Source organism: Sphaeramia orbicularis, chromosome 8 (assembly GCF_902148855.1).
Source record: "Sphaeramia orbicularis chromosome 8, fSphaOr1.1, whole genome shotgun sequence".
NCBI classification, from domain to species: domain Eukaryota; kingdom Metazoa; phylum Chordata; class Actinopteri; order Kurtiformes; family Apogonidae; genus Sphaeramia; species Sphaeramia orbicularis.
In genome coordinates, this window is record NC_043964.1 from 52,872,871 (window position 1) to 52,893,487 (window position 20,617).

The window sequence follows — 20,617 nt, forward strand, 5'->3', positions numbered from 1 at the left end:
ACCATCTTCTCTACCTGTGTTCATAGTGGAGTGAACAGGATAAAGCCTGATGTCTGGAAAATGTACGTTTTTGGAGATGATGATGATGATAATGATGATGATGATGATGATAATGATGATGATGATGATGATGATGATGATGATGATGATGATGATGATGATTACTGTAAAGAAGTTTCCATATGAATTTTTATCCTTTAACATCCACGAACTAAACTATTTTACATCACTTTAAACTTGGCTTTGATGTCATCATGAACCTAAAGTTTATTTATTTATTTAAAAACTACAGTTTTATGCTTGTAATATTATGGCTTTATTCTCAAACTATTACCTAAAAGAGACTGTACCACATTTAACACTTTTAAAGACAATCTAAAACAGTGTCTGAAAACAAACCAGATCTGTTGGCACTGGTTGGATGCTTCTCTGTGTCTTCTCAGTGTTCTTTGTTACTGTCATTCATGTGTGCCAAATGTCCACTTCTTCCATTGTGCTGTTAATTTTTGAATTTATTGTGTTATTTGTAATTTTTGCCATTATAATGTTATTTCTTCAGACCTGCAGGGACTGTGGATGGAAAATAGCCTCTGACTAACATTTACATGTAGGTTAATATGAACTGTCCCTTTAAATAAATAAATAAACAAACACATTTATTCTCGTAAAACTCTTATGACTCGTTTTGTATTCAACTTTATTCTCATAAAATTACAGGTTTTATCTTGATATTTTATGACTTTATTCTTGTAGTGACAAATGTTTTTATTTTCTTATGTGGCCCTAATACGCCATCGTAGGAACCAAATGTGGTAACTTCTTTGACCTTGATTTTCTACAAAACAATAATTTTTTTGTTTTAATTTCATAAAAGTAAGTGTCCTATATAGGCTTAATGACTATGTGTTTTCATAAATACAGTTTTTGGCTGATCAGATGTCAGTCTACTTATAAGAAACACGTGTCACTATGAGAATGAAGTCGTACAATTTTCAAGATAAAACCTGGAATTTTAAGAGAATAAAATTGTAAAAAAAAAAAAAAACAACATTCAATTTTAATGAAAATAAAGTCGTAATATTTCGAGAATAATTTCTAATTTTTGCCATCATAATGTTACCATTTTAATGTTTTGCCATTATAATTAATATGAACTGTCCCTTTAAATAAATACATTTATTCTTGTAAAATTATGACTCTATTTGTATTTGACTTTATTCTCATAAAATTACAGCTTTTATCTTGATATTTTACGACTTTATTCTCATAGTGACAAATGTTTTTTTTTTTTCTTATGTGACCCTAATATGCCGTCGTAGGAACCAAATATGGTAACTTCTTTGACCTTGATTTTCTACAAAACAATATACATATATATGCAAAAGTAATAAAGTCTTCTTTCTCCTCCAATAACACACTACAGTTGAAAGTATAAAGGTTGAGTTTTTCTATGAGTGTCCTCTAAAGGGTTAATGACTATGTGTTTTCATAAATCCAGTTTTTGGCTGATCAGATGTCAGTCTACTTATAAGAAACGGCACTTGCACTACGCCCGAAAAACCGCCTCTGGCCAGCGCAAAAACTTTTAATCGAAAAATGAGACTTTTGGTGAAATTGTCGTTTTTCCATTAGGTAAATTTTTATGCCCAAGTTATATTTGCGCAATTTGAGGGTCAATGGAAAAGCGACTTATGACAGTGTATTAGGGCTGCATAAGAAAATAAAAACACGTGTCACTATGAGACTAAAGTCGTAAAAATTTTCGAGATAAAACCTGTAATTTTATGAGAACAACGTCGAATACAAAAAGAGTCATAATTTTACGAGAATAAAGTTGTAGTTATAAAAAAAACCCTCATAATAATTTATGACTTTATTCTCATAGTGACAAATGTTTTTATTTTCTCATGTGACCCTAATACACTGTCAAAGGAACCAAATATGGTAATTTATTTGACCTTGATTTTCTACAACACTATACTTTTTTTTAAAATTTCATAAAAGTAATAAAGTCTTGTTCTGTCCTCCAATAACACACTAAGGTGAAAGTACGAAGGCTGAGTGTGTCTGTGAGCGTCCTCTAAAGGGTTAAAGACTGTGTTTTCATAATTCCAGTTTTTGGCTGATCAGATGTCAGTCTGCTTATCACAAATGCTCTTTTCTCATGGTTGGTGCTCAAAGGCTGTGGATCTCCTGACACCAGCTCCAGTGTGTGTTCAGTGTGTGTTCAGTGTGTGTTCAGTGTGTGTTAGTGTGTGTTCAGTGTGTGTTAGTGTGTGTTCAGTGTGTGTTAGTGTGTGTTCAGTTCAGTGTGTGTTCAGTGTGTGTTCAGTGTGTGTTAGTGTGTGTTCAGTGTGTGTTCAGTGTGTGTTCAGTTCAGTGTGTGTGTTAGTGTGTGTTCAGTGTGTGTGAGTGTGTGTTCGGTGTGTGTTCAGTGTGTGTTAGTGTGTGTTCAGTGTGTTTTCAGTTCAGTGTGTGTTCAGTGTGTGTTAGTGTATGTTCAGTGTGTGGTCAGTTCAGTGTGTGTGTTAGTGTGTGTTAGTGTGTATTCAGTATGTGTTAGTGTGTGTTAGTGTGTGTTCAGTTCAGTGTATGTTAGTGTGTGTTAGTGTGTGTTCAGTGTATGTTCAGTGTGTGTGTTCAGTGTGTTAGTGTGTGTTTAGTGCAGTGTGTGTTAGTGTGTGTGTTCAGTATATGTTAGTGTGTAATCAGTGTGTGTTCAGTGTGTATTAGTGTGTGTTCAGTGCAGTGTGTGTTAGTGTGTGTGTGTTAGTGTGTGTTAGTGTGTGTGTGTCTTACCTCACGGATGCGCCGGTAAAGGCTGTTGCTCTTTCCTGGCTCTCTAAGTCGGACCGGTGCACACACACAAACACACACCCGGGCCTACACACACCGACAGTGGGTTTTTTTTTTTTTTTTTTTTTCAGTTAAAATTTCCCAGCTCCAAAATAGCTAAACAGCTGCAGATGGAATGTCCGTGCACACTTCAGGGCAGGGAGGCGGTGCGCACTGTCGGTATCCGCTCCACGGCAGAAGCGGCAGGAGCAGATCACGGATAAGAGCCGCAGTCTCCGTGGACTCCGACACGATGACGACCAGTCTGACACTGTCTGGGCTGCTCCGGTCTGCCGGTCCGCGGTAACCCCCGTGAGCCCGGTTCGGTTCGGTTGGAAGCTGCGGAGGATGCGGAAGGATGAGGAGGAGAACTTAACGAGCCGGTCTGTCCGGTGCGCGCGCTCCGCCGCTCAATGCCCGTTCACTGTCGGCTGTCCGCGGCGGGATCCTCATATAGGAGCGTCTGTGCGCGTGCGTGTGTCCGTGAGCGTGTGTGAGAGTGATAGAGCAAGAGAGAGAGAGAGAGAGAGAGAGAGAGAGATATTAGTGAAAGGAAAGGCGGAGTTGTGTCGCTCCGTGAGGATAGGATGGTGGACAGAGTGCATCCGTTCAGGAGGGGGGGGGGGGGCTACCACTGTCAAACGAAGACACATGCGTTTCAGTCTTTAAACTTGACTCTATGTGTGTGTGTGTGTGTGTGTGTGTGTGTGTGTGTGTGCGTGTGTGTGCGTGTGTGTGTGTGCACGCGCGCGCACGTGCGTAATAGACCCTTTTTTGCCCTCGTTGCCAGACTGGATTTTTTCCCTAATATGGACACTTATAGCTCCATGTGCAAAAGGCAGATTTAGGGTCCCACTGAGAAAGAAAGGAGAAAGTTTGTTGGGTCCGTTTTATTCCACATCTGAGCAAAAGCATTAGGGCTGACAGAGGAGGAGGAATCATCCAATTATATATTATTAACCCTTTCATGCATGAATTATGAGAACCTTAAGCCTTTCATGCACAGTGGTCACTCCAGTGGACAGTTCTTCTCCAGCTGTTCTATTGTTTATTCATGGGGTTTGTTGTTTTAGTTCCATATCAGCCAACACACACTAATGCACCATCCCATACACTGACATTCAGACCATTATAGTAACTTTGCTGCTCTTGATAAACCTGATCTGCAGTGACATGGTTGAGTGTAAATTAATTGCTAATTGTTATTAGACTGTAATTAACAGTTTTCTGAAACAAAAAGGTTTTTTTTGGTTTTTTTTGCATATCCTCCTGACACCCAGCAATGCATTTTGTCCTCTGTAGGGGACAAAAGTTTGACAGTTTAACTCAAAAAATACTGTCCATTGCAAAGGACATTCCATTAAAAAAATAAATCAATAAATAAAAATATTTTTTAAAATGTATGTGGAAAAAAACTTTTGCATTATGCAGTTTCCAATCAAGACCATTTTTGATATAAAAAAGCTAAAACTGTCAATTTCCTGGGTCTCAGGAGGATATTATCTCCATGAAATGAGTAATAACTAGTATTAGAGTATGATAAAAATGTGAAAAAACATCAGATTAGCAGCATTAAAAATGTTTTTATTTCATAGTTTTAACACAGTTTATTACTTTCTGATGATGAGTTTTAAATACATGTTTCTTTGCTTCAAAAATTAAATGTATGGTGTCCAGCTGAGGGGACATTTTTGTAACTCCATGAAAAATAGGTTCATAAAAAAAAAATTGAATTGCATTGTTTTTTTCATGCCTAAAGAGGAATAAAAACACTCAAGAAAGAAATATTGACTAAGGTTCTCATAATTCATGCATGAAAGGGTTAATCAACATTTATTTCCTGAGTGTTTTTATTCCTCTTTAGGCATGAAAAAAAACAATGCAACTGAAAATTTTCTTATGAATCTATTTTTCATGGAGTTCCAAAAATGTCTGCTTGACACCATGCATTGAATTTTTGAAGCAAAAAAAAACATGGATTTACTGATATATCGTGTGAAAACTATGAAATAAAAACATTTTTAATGCTGCTAATCTGCTGTTTTCTCACATTTTAACATACTCTAATACTAGTCATTACTAACTTCATGGAAATGAAATGCAAAGAACCCCAACTTTTTTGTTAAAAAAAAACAAACAGTTAATTGCAGTTTAGTAACAATAACAATCAATTGTTTGTTTTTTTAGTTTAGTTTATTTCAAGTATGCAACAAGACAAAGTATTCTTACTTAGTCTTTTGAAAGAAAACAGGTACACCGTAAGCCTGGACTTTGTGTTTACTAAAATGCTTTAATTACAATGCACTTAAATGATTTATGTTTTATGATGTTACTACAAAATGTTAAGTATATTTGACTAATTTGTAGACATAGTCGAAAGTATGAAAAAGTTTAAGTTGAATGGATTTAAATCACTCAGTTTTAGTCCTGACCACACCTTTTTATCTGTGCATTGTGGGTATTGGGCATGTTGTTGAAAATGTGTTCTTTTTCTGTGCAGGGGTTCAGCGTGCTTGTGGTGTTAGTGTTAATGGGGACTGAATGTGTGTATGTCAGTGTTTATTGGCCTTTTTGTGTTTGTGTTTGTATTTTTGTAGAGCTGCACCATGAGTGAGAACCACAGGATGAACAATGGATTTACTGTTCATCTCTAACTGTTTTTATTGATTGAAATGTTTTGTATTTTGCCATAGTAGAAGTTAGTGGTGGGACTTTTGGCTCTTTGAAGTGAACTGTTCAATCAGGAGTCGTTCACTGAAAAGAGCCGTTCAAAAGATTGGCTCTTTTATGTTTTTTGCGTTATTTTGAAACACCAATGTTTTAATGACTAAATAGGCTACATGTGATGATTGACATTACGTTTTAAAGGTGTTTAATTGGCGCGGCAGTAAATATTATCTTACCGTAAAAAAGAATAGTTAGTTCAAATGTGTGGGTTAAATCCATGACATGAGAGGGGACATTAGGCAAATGCTGGAACTGGACCAAAAACATCACAGTACATTATGTGGACTAGTCTGTAGAATAAAAATGAAGAAGAAAATAGAACATTTTCTTATGAAATCACATTTTATTCTCCTCAAAACAAGAACAATAAATGTGTGGTCACTCACTCACTCACTCACTCACTCACTCACTCACTCTCAAACTTTTCTCCAGTTTCGACTGGTCTTCCAGCTCCGCCTCTTCCAGTCTTCCAGCTCCGCCTCCTCCAGTCTTCCAGCTCCGCCTCTTCCAGTCTTCCAGCTCCGCCTCTTCCAGTCTTCCAGCTCTGCCTCCTCCAGTCTTCCAGCTCCGCCCCCTCCAGTCTTCCAGCTCCGCCTCCTCCAGTCTTCCAGCTCTGCCTCCTCCAGTCTTCCAGCTCCGCCTCCTCCAGTCTTCCAGCTCCGCCTCCTCCAGTCTTCCAGCTCCGCCTCCTCCAGTCTTCCAGCTCCGCCTCCTCCAGTATGCTCACCTCACGCTTCAAACTGTTGTTTTTTGCTAACTTCTTGCCATGAGACATGCGCAGTGCACAAGCACTCTTTTTTTTCTGCTCGAACATTCTCCTCCTGCCCAATGCCTCCCCAGTGACGCTAAATTGACAGGCAATTAGACACTCCCTCCTTAAAAAAAAATTTAAAAATGAAAAAAAAATGAACGGCTCTTTACAAAGACTCGGTTCCCATCGTCCATTCTAAGATTCAATTCGTTCATGAACGTCACATCACTAGTAGAAGCACGCCCTGTACTGTTAAATTACACTGAGCTAACTTCCTGCCTAACTTCCACCCACACTACAATATATGAAGTTCAGTAGCTATACAAAGTAATTAAAATAGCAGAAGATTTTAATTTAAATCAACTTGGAATTGAGTCCAATGAACTGATGATATTTAGTCTAATGATTATACAAAGCAATTGACATTGCAACAAATTTTAAGTTAAATTAACTTGGCATTTAGTGTGTTGTACTTAAAATAGTAATTCCATTCAAATCAAGCATTTAAGTTTAATTCACTCAAGTTTTCATTACTCATTACTTAAATTTTTTAAGACAAGGAGTTACCTGAGATTTTTTAAGTAAACTCAACGTATCCAGTCTTACAGTGTAATAGTATCTTCTATATTTTGCATTTTTTTCCCAGTGTAAATCATGTATTTTCTTATATTTAATTCACTGATCATGTAGATTTTCATAAAAGCTCAGATTAAAGTTATGTTTTATTATTTCAGAAACAGAGAAAACTGAAGAATAAGTGTCTTTTTCAGTCCAATCTGTCATTAACTGAACATAAACCCGGTGTGTCCATCCACTGTCATCGATCCAACTCCATGGGTTTTACTGGTGAATCAATGTTGTAGAAGATGACAGTGTTTCCACGGTAACTACAGAGCCTCTGAACGTCCAAATATGGTCATATCTGATGACCATGAAAAGATGAAGAACTGTATTTTACACCAGTTATTGACATGTATTGATAGGATTAGTGGATCAACAGGTATTAAACAGTTTAGATCAGTAGATGGTTTTAGTTTCCAGTGGATGTTTGGGTCTTTGTGGGTCAAAGTTAAGAGTAAATTTGGTTCTTTCTTCCATATTTCATAGCATTAGCGCCTGAGCTGAAAAAGTTTTATCATTTTTCTATTTTCAGCTATTATTTTGGTAATTTAAAACAAAAAAAAAGAAAATTCTTCAGTTTACTTCAGTTTATGGCTTATTTTGTTCACATTACATATTTGTTGATTTATTAATAATTTTTCTTCATTTTTTTTTCATTATTTTGGCTGTTTATGCACATTTTGTTGCTTATTTGTTTGATCTTATATTTTTTACTTTTGTACATTTTTTGCTTAATTTTTTCCACATTATTTGTATTTTGTAGGGTTTTTTTTTTCAATTAATTTTTGTTAATTTCACTTATTAATATATACAAACCCAGTGTGTCCATCCACAGTCACTGATCCAACTCCATGGGTTTTACTGGTGAATCAATGTTGTAGAAGATGACAGTGTTTCCATGGTAACTACGGAGCCTCTGAACGTCCAAATGGGTCATATCTGATGACCATGAAAAGATGAAGAACTGTATTTTACATCAATTATTGACATGTATCAATAGGATTAGTGGATCAATAGATATTAAACTTCTCATCTCAGTAGATGGTTTAGGTCACCAGTAGATGTTTGGGCCTTTAAGGGTTAACTGACACTCACTCTGAAATAGAACACCATCAAAGGTATGTCATGTAAGATTCACACATGTTGCCCATGTGAAGAGTTTATGTGGGAGTCTTAGGGTGAGGGGGTGGGGGTGGGTGGGGGGGTTGGGAACTTTGGGAACTCCTGCCCCTTCCACTGTGCCCCATGGGAACTAACCTTGGAAAAACTGCAGTATGAAGTGCAGTCAATGGAGAGAGACAGTCAGTTTGAATTCTGCCACTACTCATTTTTACATTTTATAAGCTGATATAAGTGATCAATAGTTGCTTTTCCATTGACCCTCAAATTGCACAAATATAATTTCCACATAAAAATGTGCCAAATGGAAAAACGACAATTTCGCTAAAACTCTTGTTTTTTGATTAAACATTTTTGCACTTGCAAGAGGTGGTTATTTGGGTGTAGTAACATTTGTATATCATGCAAAACTGCAATGGAAAGACCTTTTTACGCAACTAGAGTCACATGGACAAAAAAAAAAAAAACGAGTGAAGAAGTGAAGAAGAAGAGTTTTAAAACAAACATGGTGTGGTATGTGTGGACACACCTGGAAACACAATCATTTTTGAATTTAGTACAGGATAGATAGATAGATAGATAGATAGATAGATAGATAGATAGATAGATAGATAGATAGATAGATAGATAGATAGATAGATAGATAGATAGATAGATAGATAGATAGATAGATAGATAGATAGATAGATAGATAGATAGATAGATAGATAGATACTTTATCCATCCCATACGGAAATTTACAGGTTCCAGCAGTATCCACAAACTTCAAAACAACAGCAGTAAAACACATTATTAAGAACACAATCATAAAAAGAAAAAACTTTAAGAGAGGGGTAACAAGCATTCTAGATCCAACAGCATTTTCCAAGACCTAGAGGGCGCTATGAGAGAAATATGAATATGTCTGTAAATCAACGTGATATTTATGTTTGTCACCATGTTTATGGAACGACTTCTTGTGACATCTCATGATAATAAATTTAAAAAATCATTGCATTTGTGATTTAATGGAAAAACTGACATTACACACTTCTGTTTTTTTGACATTTAGTAAATATCGGTAAAGTTTTGCGCAGATGTCCAATGGAAAAGTGACTAATGATAAGAACAGTAGTGTAACATCTAGTTGTATGTGGAAACAGCTCAGTGGACTGCATATGCCATTACATATGATACATGTCACCAACACTGAAACAGATTATATTTTGCATATTTTACTTCATTCTTTGAGAGGGAAGTAAAAACTGATTAAAAGAAGTGAAAATCCCTCCAGGTCTGGTCATGTTGAAGGTGCAGATGCAGCTTCAGTAACTCAGAGCTGGTCACGGACAGAGACAGTTATGAGGACAGTTAGGATTGGATGTGTTGTTTTTCTGTTTATGTATTTTCAGCCTGATACTTCAGTAGTTTAACATAACTTTCACAAATTTACTTTCTTAACATGTGAAATGTGACACTTAGAGGATAATTCATTCAAATAGAATCAAAAAATTCTTTATTTGATTCAGTCATGAACTGTGAAAACTGTTCCCATTGTTTAAATCAAACGTTCTGTCCTTACACCAGGAGCTGCAGACAGGTCCACAGTAGGACTTCAGTGGCATATCCATTCTGTCTGCGTTCAGCCGTTCCATTCAGAGGGGATCAGCTGCCCTTCCTGGTAGAGCCGGTGCTGATATCCGCTCCCAGATATCAGTGCAGAGTTCTTCAGATAGGAGTGTAGCCCAGACTGTTGCACTGTGCTGCATCTTTGCTCCATCCTCTCTGCGATAGTGTCAGTCTAAATGACTTTCAGACCTGTGCTGTGGATAAACTGGCCGTCTGAAAAAGCACTTTGTGCTGAATCAGCAGATTAAAGTTGGCACCATCTGTCAATAGTCCTGTTTCCATGGATCTGTCAAGCAAATTCGAAGCATATTGTTCAAACTCAAATACACGTATTTCCATGAACAGGTGTAGAGCAATTAAAGCAATTAAAGCTGTGTAGTTCTGTCAGAAGGGGGCGGTATAGGCTATGGGTACAGTACTACAGGGTTATTCAAAAAGAACAAACCAATTTCATTACACAACATTTTAATAAGAGAAAGCAATAGAAAACTCCAGCCAGGTCACAAGTATTCTACTCACAATCAACTTTTATTTCCTGTCTTACAAATGTTCAGTGTGTCCAACCACCTGCAGCACAGACACAATACGATAAGAGAACGATAAGAGCATTCCTCCCAGACGCGTATCAGCATATCACCATCCACTGAGTAGATCGCTGTTGTCATTCGATGTTTAGGGTCATCGAGGGTAGTGGGTAGGGATGGAACATAAACTTAGGGTGTATTCACACCAGGAAAGTCCGATAGTTCATTTGCTTTGGGCTGGACCAAATTTTTTTTTTTTTCTTTTTTTTTTTTTTTTTTGGTGCAGTTTGCGTTCACATTGTACTTTTTTGTAGGTGGACCAAAACCTGTAAACAAAACCACGTGTGCTGAGGTCATTCAGCCATTGGACAGAAATGAGCAGTGTTGATTAAAGCGCTCAGTCCAAAGTGAAAGGAGAGAATCAGGGAAATTTTGTGTGCTGTTTTTGTTATCGTCATAGCAATATGGTTTCTACAGATGCAGACGTTTACACAAATGTTTGAGCAGCAAGAGCATTTGATACAACATCAGGTTTACAATACTGTAGAATTCATTTCTCAATGATGAAGACACAGAGCAAAATGGCAACGGAGGACAGCGCTCATGTGTGCACAGTATGTTGTGACTGTTGGTCTGACACAAGACACAAGATGTAACAGGTATGAAGTACGTCAAAAGACTGTTCTCCAAAAGCATTACTGCTACGTACTGCTTACCTATGTGTATCTATCCTATATCACTGTTAAGTTTAGCCAGGTACAGAATTCCTTAACACAGGTAAAGTTTGCTGGAGGTGATGAAGTCGTTTATTATTTTTCTTTTTAAGCACAACAGACAAATCTGACCAGAGTTCTGAAAATGAAATGTCCACATGTGACTGTGGATCTATACTGGAGACGCTGTCAGTGTGCCTGTTTACCTTTTATGTACCAAAATAAATCCCTCTTCTTTGAGACGATCCACTTGTTTCACCTTGTTTTTGTGAAACAAAACAACAACATGACTGTTTTGCATAAGCACTGAATCCAACCCATACCCACACTGAAGCTCAATTACTGGGAACATGAACCAAAATGACACTGGCTTTGACCTCTGCCTTTCTACAGTGACAATAGGAACTAATAATGCACCATTTCCACTAGAGTAAAAAAAACAACTGTGTCAGATCGGGTCCGGGCTGCTTTCACACCTCAAACGAACCGCACCAGGGTTCGTACAGAGCCATGACGAGACCACCTCTTCAGCTGGGTCTGGGTTCGCTTGTTTGGTCTGGACTGTCTAAACTGTCTAATACCTGTTGATCCACTAATCCTGTCAATAATTGGTGTAAAATACAGTTCTTCATCTTTTCATGGTCATCAGATATGACCCATTTGGACGTTCAGAGGCTCCGTAGTTACCATGGAAACACTGTCATCTTCTACAACATTGATTCACCAGTAAAACCCATGGAGTTGGATCAATGACAGTGGATGGACACACTGGGTTTATGTTCAGTTAATGAGAGATTTTACTGAAAAAGTCACTTTTTCTGCAGTTTTCTTTGTTTTTGATATTATAATTCTAAACTTGAATCTAAGGTTTTATGAACATCTACATAATCAGTAAAATAAATACAGGAAAATACCTGATTTATACTGATAAAATGCAAAACACCAAAGATGATATTATAATAAACAATGACAAATCACTTAACCCTTAAAAACCCAAACAGCCACTGGCGACCAAAACCATCTACTGATCTAAAATGTTGAATAACTTCTGAACCACTAAACCTATGAATATGTTGAAATAATTGCTGAAACAAGCAGTTTATCATCTTTTCATGGTCATCAGATATGATCCATTTGGATGTTCAGAGGCTCCATTGTTACCATGGAAACAACATTATCTTCTACAGCATTGATTCACCAGTAAAACCCATGGAGTTGGATCAATGACAGTGGATGGACACACTGGGTTTATGTTCAGAAAATGAGAGATTATACTGAAAAAGCCTTTTTTTTCTTCATTTTTTTCTGTTTCTGACATAATCACCCTCAAGTGTACTTTGAGCTTTTATGAACATCTCCATTAACAGTAAGTTACATATAAGAAAATACCTGATTTTCACTGAAAAAAAGCAAAATACAGAGGATTATATTACAATAAATGGTGTTAAATCACCTAAGAAAAGTTAAATATGGAAAAAAAATATATTTTGGAAGTGTCACAAAAGTAGCACCGGGTCTTTATGGGTTAAGTTGTACTTAACAGCTCCGACTTGTGTTTAAAAACATCTAAAATATGTGACTGGGTTTGGTCATATAATGATGAGAGACAGTGCTGTAATGGCCTGATCACCACCACAGCTGTACTCCACTGCTCTCATATTTACTCGTGGTAAAGGTAGATTTCATCCCAAGACACTGGTCTGGTTTCAGTCCATCCATTTCCCTCCCATTAATGTCAGTTTGTATGTGTTTCGAATGTGTTGACACCGTTCCAATACATGAACATATGAACACTGTCCCTACTTGGCGTTTTACATGTCTACTCATTTATCTTATAAATCCAGGATAAAGGAAACAGGACTGGTTAAAGAGAAGAGACATTAAAATGGAAAATGCTATTACACATGCTCTTCTCCCACTTAAACCCAGCTGTGACCAACACAGGCCACACATTCTGGGATGGAATTAGTCCCCTTCACCTCCAAGAATCACAGTCCATCACTTCTAAAGTCCCCCTGGAAAAAAGACATCCATTTCCATTGGATGGCAGATGATTTCCTTTTCCTGCCGTCCTGTACCACTTGAACCCCAGTGCACGCTGGAAGCACAGGCAGGTCCACCGCTCATACTGAAGGTGTGAAATGGCAGCGAAATTAGGTTGTCTCTATGTCCTGAAAACCTTGAAGCATTTTCTTTTCCTTCACACTCTACTGATTCCAAAGAGAACGAGGCAGGAGGATATGCAGGGCCGTCTCTACAGCACTATGGGCCCCAGGGCAGAGCAGTCTACTGGGGCCCCTATAATAACTACTCACAAGAATAAAAATGTAAGTGGTAGATAAACTCAAACTGTATTTGATATGTGATGTTTAATGCAATTAGGATTGTCTTCATATAAAAAATAATTACGTTTAGTTTCTAAGCTTAACCCATAAAGATCGAAACAGCCACCGACAATCAAAACCATCTACTGATCTAAAATGTTTAATAACTTCTGAACCAATAATTCTATCAATACATGTCAGTAATTGGTATAAAATACAGTTATTCATCTTTTCATGGTCATCAGATATGACCCATTTGGACATTCAGAGGCTCTGTAGTTACCGTGGAAACACCGTCATCTTCTACAACAGTGATTCACCAGTAAAACCCATGGAGTTGGATCAATGGCAGTGGATGGACACACTGGGTTTATGTTCATTTCATGATAGATTTAGCTGAAAAAGTCACTTTTCCTTCAATTTTCTCGGTTTCTGATATAATAATCCTCAACTTTAATGTAAGCTTTTATGAACATCTACATGATCAGTGAATTAATTACAGGGAAATACCTTATGTTAACTGAAAAAACATAAAATACAGAAGATTATGTCATAATAAATTGTGATAAGATAGGTTAAATATAGAGAGAAAAATATTTTGGAACTGCCAAAGTATCACTGGGTCTTTATGGGTTAATTCAAATATAATTTTTGAGTAAAAATTAAAGATTGTTTGAAAAGCTGGTGAAAAAAAAAAAAGTTTAAAAAAAAAAAAAGATTGAAAATCTTTAGTACAAAATAAAAAATATTAAGAAATAAAAATAAATATTAAAATAATAATAATCACACATGATATTTATCACAATATAACATCAAAATTATGTCATTCTTATATTATAAAAGGGAAGTTTTTGTGTGTGTGTGTCTTGGGCATCACACTAAATCCATACAGAGCTGATTGCTGCAATTTGTCATACTTATGTATTTTTGGTCAATGAACAGACTAGTGAAAACAGCAATTTGATAGGACCAATATTTTGGGAGATATTAGTCATTTTAGAATACAATAGCCTTACAATCACGTTGCTATGGCCATGAAGGTTGATGGGAAGTGCAGTACCATGCTGCATGATGGGAAATGAAATTTAAAAAAAAAAAAAAAAAGGAACGACACATTTACTAACTTCAGTCCCTAGATATTGGTATGAGTATATTAACTGTCATTTAGATTTTAAAGAATGATTTACCAAACAATTTTTATGTCAGTATAAATATATAGACCAGAGGTGCCAGACTCATTTTAGTTCAGGGGCTGTATACAGATTTATATGACCTAAAGTGGGCTGGACCAGTAAAATAATATAAATAATAGGATAAGAACAGATAAATAATTTCAACTCCAAAGTTTTTTCTGTTTTTGAGTAAAAAAAAAAAAAAAAAAAAAAAGTCAAGTTCTGTAATGAAAATGTTTACATCTATGAACTGTACTTGAACACAACATGGACAAATATGAACAACCTGAAGATTCTAAAGAAACATAAGTGCAATGTTAACAATATTCTGCCTCTGTTTATCATTTACACATGTACATTATAACTTACAGATCACAGTGGATCTATAAATACACAAAACATTTAATAACAAACAGAATATTATTAAAATTCCACATACTTCCATTAAGACATTTCTGGTTGTTTACATTTTTTGTAAAAGGGCTAGTCTAAATGTAAACATTTTTGTGTATTTGACTTTTTTTTACACAAAAAACAATGAGGAAAATTTGAGTTTTCCATTATTTATAGGTAATTATAATAGCATTTTACTGGTTCTGACCCACTTTAGATTTAACTGACCTAAAATGAATTTTACATCATTGATCGTTAATATCTTCAGTATAATTTTTGCATTTCACACATTCATCCCACAGGCCGGATTGGACCCTTTGGCGGGCCAGTTTTGGCCATATGTTTGACACCTGTGATATAGACAAACATCTTTTTCTAAAAGTCAGTCTAAAACCTGTGGTCAACGCATTAGTTTGTCATGATTATTTTGTAGCCCAAAACAGTAAAAACAAAAACTAAAATGAAATAAAAAAACCCGAATCTTGCAGCCCTGTTATAAAAGAAACACCTGAATTCAACGTGTCCACATACTTTTGTCCATTAGTGTATGACCCAGGCAGTTATGTTACAAGGCTAACGATATGTGAGTAAAGACTGTACCTCACAGATCCCATACACTCCATATACTGTTATCATAATTCAGACTGAAAGACCCCTAGTAGAAAAACGACACGCACTTGTGATGATACATCTATATAAAAAGATTAAATGAAAGCCCACGATATGTGAAACAGCTAAAATTAAACACACGTTCAAAGAATAACCACCATCCACGAGGCCGCCCACCCACCGAACACGCTCCTATGCACGCACTTGACCTGAATAGAGACAACAGGGTGGCAATTCTCCCCATTGACAGGGTCCATTAGGGGCCAGAGTGCAGCTGAGCCACATACTGTACAGCCACAAAGAGATGCACTGGATTAGACAGAGAGCGGCAGGCACACAAAAGAGGAGGGGTGGGAGATGCTGATGCTGATGGAGCGGATGGGGGGAGAAGAGGAGTGGAACGACGGAAGCAGCAGGAGGGAGACGGGCAACAGGGAGGAGGGCCCAATTTAATTTACTTTAGCCGTCATTAATGCTCCAAACAGCCATAACATACAAATATCTATCTATCTATCTATCTATCTATCTATCTATCTATCTATCTATCTATCTATCTATCTATCTATCTATCTATCTATCTATTTTTTTTACTAAGGTTGAGCTGAGGTTTCTGATTTGAGCTTCCATCCATGATGTGTGTCATGAATTAATGATCAGTGCTGAGTAAGGCCCCGTCTCTAAGTGCTGGTGCTCACATCACCACCATCTCCACCTCCACCGCTGCCACATTTGTGTGCGTGTGTGTGTGTGTGTTTCCCATTTTAAACATGCTCCACCTCTCTGCACGCAAGCGGAGAGATGGTTCAAGCAAATGTTCACTTTCTGTATTAAGCTGACATATTGACAGTAAAATATTGATGCACTGTATAATCATTTTAAGAGTTGTCAACAACAGAAACCTGAAATAGAAACTGAGCGGTGCAGTACAAACCCAAACAGTCCTGATGGTACTGGTATGTGCGCATCAGAAAACTGAGTAGACCCAAGAATATGTAATGTTACTGTTATTATAAAGACTGTTTTATGGTAATGATGATCAATCACTCAATCAATCAAACAAATTTTATTTAAATAGTGCCACTTCATAACAAGTTTTCTCATGACACTTTCCATTTACCATTCACAGACACCAACAGAATCCTCCAGGAGTAAACACTTGGAGACGGTGGAAGGAAAACTACCTTTAACAGGTACAAACCTGGAGCAGACCCCGACTGTGGAGGACGGACCACTGACATGAGCAGATAAACCAGCAGTTCCAGCCTTTTTTGTCTCCTGACCTCATTGTAACGTAACACAGTTCTGGCGACCCCAGACATTCAAAAAGGAGACTTTTTTTTTGCTAAGATTAATTTGTTTTTGATCATGTAATAGTTTCCTATACAATGTTGCAAATACAGGTTAATTTTAGAGGACATTTAGTCTATATAATGTATATTATTGTGGACGGAGGCAGTAAAGCCAGGTGTAGATTACTGCACAAAGGGAGAATTGGATTTTCCTTGGTCAGGATATGTACAGTCAGTCATGTTTGTATTTACAAGGCTGACAATTAATACTGAACAAACAAGAACTCAAATTATGAATTATGAAAGAGCTGCATCATCTGAAACCGACCACAATGAACATTTGACAGATAAATAGTACCACAATGCTTCAGTTTCAGCTTCACAGTTTGTCATGTCTTTTATGGATTGTGATTGTTTCTGTCAACTCAGCATATCTGACTGACAGTGATGGATATAATTGTGTATCATCGGCGTAACAATGAAAGTTGATGGAGCGTTTCCTTATTAAGTTACCTAAAGGAAGCATTTATAAGATAAACAGTATTGGGTCAAGAACTGAGCCCTGAGGAACACCATGACTAAATGTGGTGCACTGAGAGGATTCATTATTAACATTAACAATTTAATACCAATTGATTGTTCCGATCGTTGCAGGAGGATGTGATGGTCGATAGTGTCAAATGTCGCACTAAGGTTTAATAAAACCAGTATAGAAACCAGATCCTTACCTGAAGCAGTCAGAACAGGGGTGTCAAACTTATTTTAGTTCAGGGCAGGGCCAGATTAACACTTCATTGTACCCTGGGCAACAATATTCAAGGGCCCCATCATCACAACCCCAGGATCCCCTATAATCTGGCAAAATACAGAATAAGTTCCAGGAATATATGTAAATATACCCCATACTCCAATATCTAACTATTATCAATTGCATTTTGATGTACAAATGTGTAAATGCTCGTAGAACTATAAGTGCACCACTACAGCCTCTTGTCAAGGCCACTCACTTGCATATGATGATATGAAAACAAAACACATCATCATCATCAGTATAATCTAAAATTGATCCACTACATTAGAAAGAGAGGGAAGTGTCCTCCATTTTCACAAAAAATAAATAAGAAACCATTTCCAAAGTATCCAGTATTTATCTAAGAACACTTTTTGCCAACACAAATGTATTGAATCGTCAGAAAAAGCCCACAGACAAAAACACAAACATAATCTGATAGAATCAGATATGAATTTTAAACAGAAATCCCCTTGTCACCTCAGAATTCAACAAGAGAGTTAAAGTAAGTGCAATGTAAACATCTGGAAATCTGCTTTCTCTCAACAATAAACATATCTCAACATTTTCATGGAGCCACCACAAGGAAAAAATAAATATAATGCAGTATAATCTGCTAAAATAAACATTTTGGTCCCAGTTTAACTTTTAAACAGAAAACACATCACAATTCAAGGCATGTCAAGGCAAGGGTTAAACATTTTAATACTAAATATACTAAATACTATAAACCAGTGGCGACTGCTCGTCTTTTAGACAGGGGAAGCTCACTGTCGGCTTACATAAAAAAAAAAAAAATTAAGAAAATGCTCAGTAACCTTATCGTACCAAGTAGGTGTCTTTTCCAGGGACTGGACCAGTGTCCTCTCAATATCCATCAGAGCTGGGCTGCTTAGATTGCCTTGGCTCATTGTGTTGTGGGTGTAAGACTTCAGCCTTTTTAAACTACAGATGCTCCTTTCACTCCGACCTAGCCGACAGTCTGATTGATTTAACTATCTACAAAATGATATTAAACTCGAACAAGAAATGATTAAATTGTGGAACTGAAACAAGAAAACGCTGAAATTATGTTAAATTGAAACAAGGAAGTCCAATGAGTGTGTTTTATTTACAGTGCAAAAAATGAACGAGTAATTTCGTAGTACTTTCTCTCTTGATTTCACAGCAGAATGCGCGATGTTACTAAACTGAACTGTCAGTGAAGGAGGAGATCTGAAAACAGCTGTCAATCAAACGGGATTCAGCCTTTCGACCGATCCTCCAATCAGCACGTGGGATTCTGGCATAGCCCGTTCGAGCTCCGCCCACAGCTCCATTCACCCGCAGAGACACCCGGTGTCCGGGGGCGGGACAACATAGTGGCATTTATCCAATTACCGTCCAGTTTTGACGCAATGAAAAAAACTGTTCCACTCAGTCCCATTGAAGCACACAGACGGACACAGTCTACGGACAAATGCACTGAGCAGAGATGGAGGAGAAAACACAGACACGGGAATGGAGGAGAAGTGAACAACATCGAGTCCGTTGGTTTGTGATAAAGCTGATTCTGAACGAACTCGTCTTTGAGATGAACGTGTTGTAACGCATTTGTATTCAATAAAATGTCAACACAACCGAACATATTTAACCATTTAATTTTCATAATTTTAGGGGAAGCCGGTCTTGCAGTCTATGAGAAATCGCCACTGCTATAAACATCTGGAAAACCGTCAATTTCTCTCAAAGAAATACTTATCTGACCAATACAAAACTTCCCACTTAGCTGCTTCTTCATGTTTGCAATGTTTTGATTCGCGTACGTCGCGTAGTTCTTGACGCCTCACATCCCGCTCAGTGCACGCACGTTGATTTGCGTCACCGCTGATTCGCTTTTTGGACTGACCAATGAGGAGAGGGTCTCAGCTCACGGTCACAGACAGCAGGAGCAGGGTTTCTGTGCAGTGCAATGGCTCCGGGCAGCGGACGGTTTCATTTATATGCAAAAGATAACCAGATATTTTCGTCATGCCCGAGCTACCCAGGGCCCTTCAGAGGTCGCGGGCCCCTGGGCAATTGCCCAGTTGCCCATATGGTTAATCCGGGCTTGGTTCAGGGGCTACATTCATTCCAATTTGATCTCAAGCGGGCCAAACCAGTAAAATAATAACAGTGAAAAAAGTAAAATTATATAATGATCAAGTTAACATCTACAAAGTTTCCTTAAAAATCTGAATAACATGAACAACCTGAATTGTCTTAAGTGCAATTTTACCAATATTCTGCCTCAGTTTATCAGTTTATCATTTACACATGTGCATTACAATCACACAAAACATTTAGTAACAGGCAGGATATTGGTAAAATTGCATTTACTTTTCTTAAGACATTTCCGTTTGTTCATATTTGTTCAGGTTATTCATGTTTTTTGTAAAAGTATAGTTTGGTAATGTAAACATTTTCATGTAATTTTACTTTTTTACAGGAAAAAAACAAAGAGAGAATTTGGGGTTGTCATTATTTATAGGTTATTATGATAATATTTTTGAAATCTAATTGGACTGTATGTGTCTGTATATGGAACCTGACTTAAAATGATTTTTTTTTTAAACCACTGAGTGTTAATATCTTCAGTGTAATTTTTGCATTTCACAAATTCATCCCGTGGGCCAGACTGGACCCTTTGGCGGGCTGGATTTGGCCCCCGGGCCTCATGTTTGACACCTGTGAGTTAGAGGGTCATTGGTAACTTGAACCAGTGCCATTTCTGTTCTCTGATGTTCCCTAAAACCTGACTGGAAATTCTGCAATAGACTGTTGGACTGAAGGAAGTCACAGAACTGATTAGCGACTCTTCTCTCCAGAATCTTAGATATGAATGGAAGATCTGATATGGGTCTGTAGTTAGATAACACTGCAGGGTCAAGGTAGGGCTTTTCAAAAGGTGGTTTGATTCCAGCTCCTTTAAAGGACTGTGGTACATAGGCCGTTGATAATGACAGGTTCATCATATCAAGGAGGTGGAGCTAAGTACAGGTCAAGCATCTTTAACCCTTTCATGCATAGTGGCTGTTCTCTTGTACAGGGTGGGGAAGCAAAATTTACAATATTTTGAGGCAGGGATTGAAAGACAGTGTATGACCAATTGGTTTATTGAAAG

General features: G+C 37.3%; 1 protein-coding gene across 2 annotated transcripts in view; it reads right to left on the reverse strand.

Annotated features, from left to right (window-relative positions):
• Positions 1-3,275, reverse strand: part of gng13b (guanine nucleotide binding protein (G protein), gamma 13b) — a 43,346-nt gene extending 40,071 nt beyond the window's left edge. Inside the window, exon 1 of one of the 2 annotated variants that reach the window (XM_030141034.1) lies at positions 2,796-3,275. The gene's annotated coding sequence lies outside the window, so the exon portion shown is untranslated. The remainder of the gene's footprint in view (positions 1-2,795) is intronic. The other variant, XM_030141033.1, reaches the window with a different exon arrangement.
• Between the last annotated feature and the right edge of the window lie 17,342 nt (positions 3,276-20,617).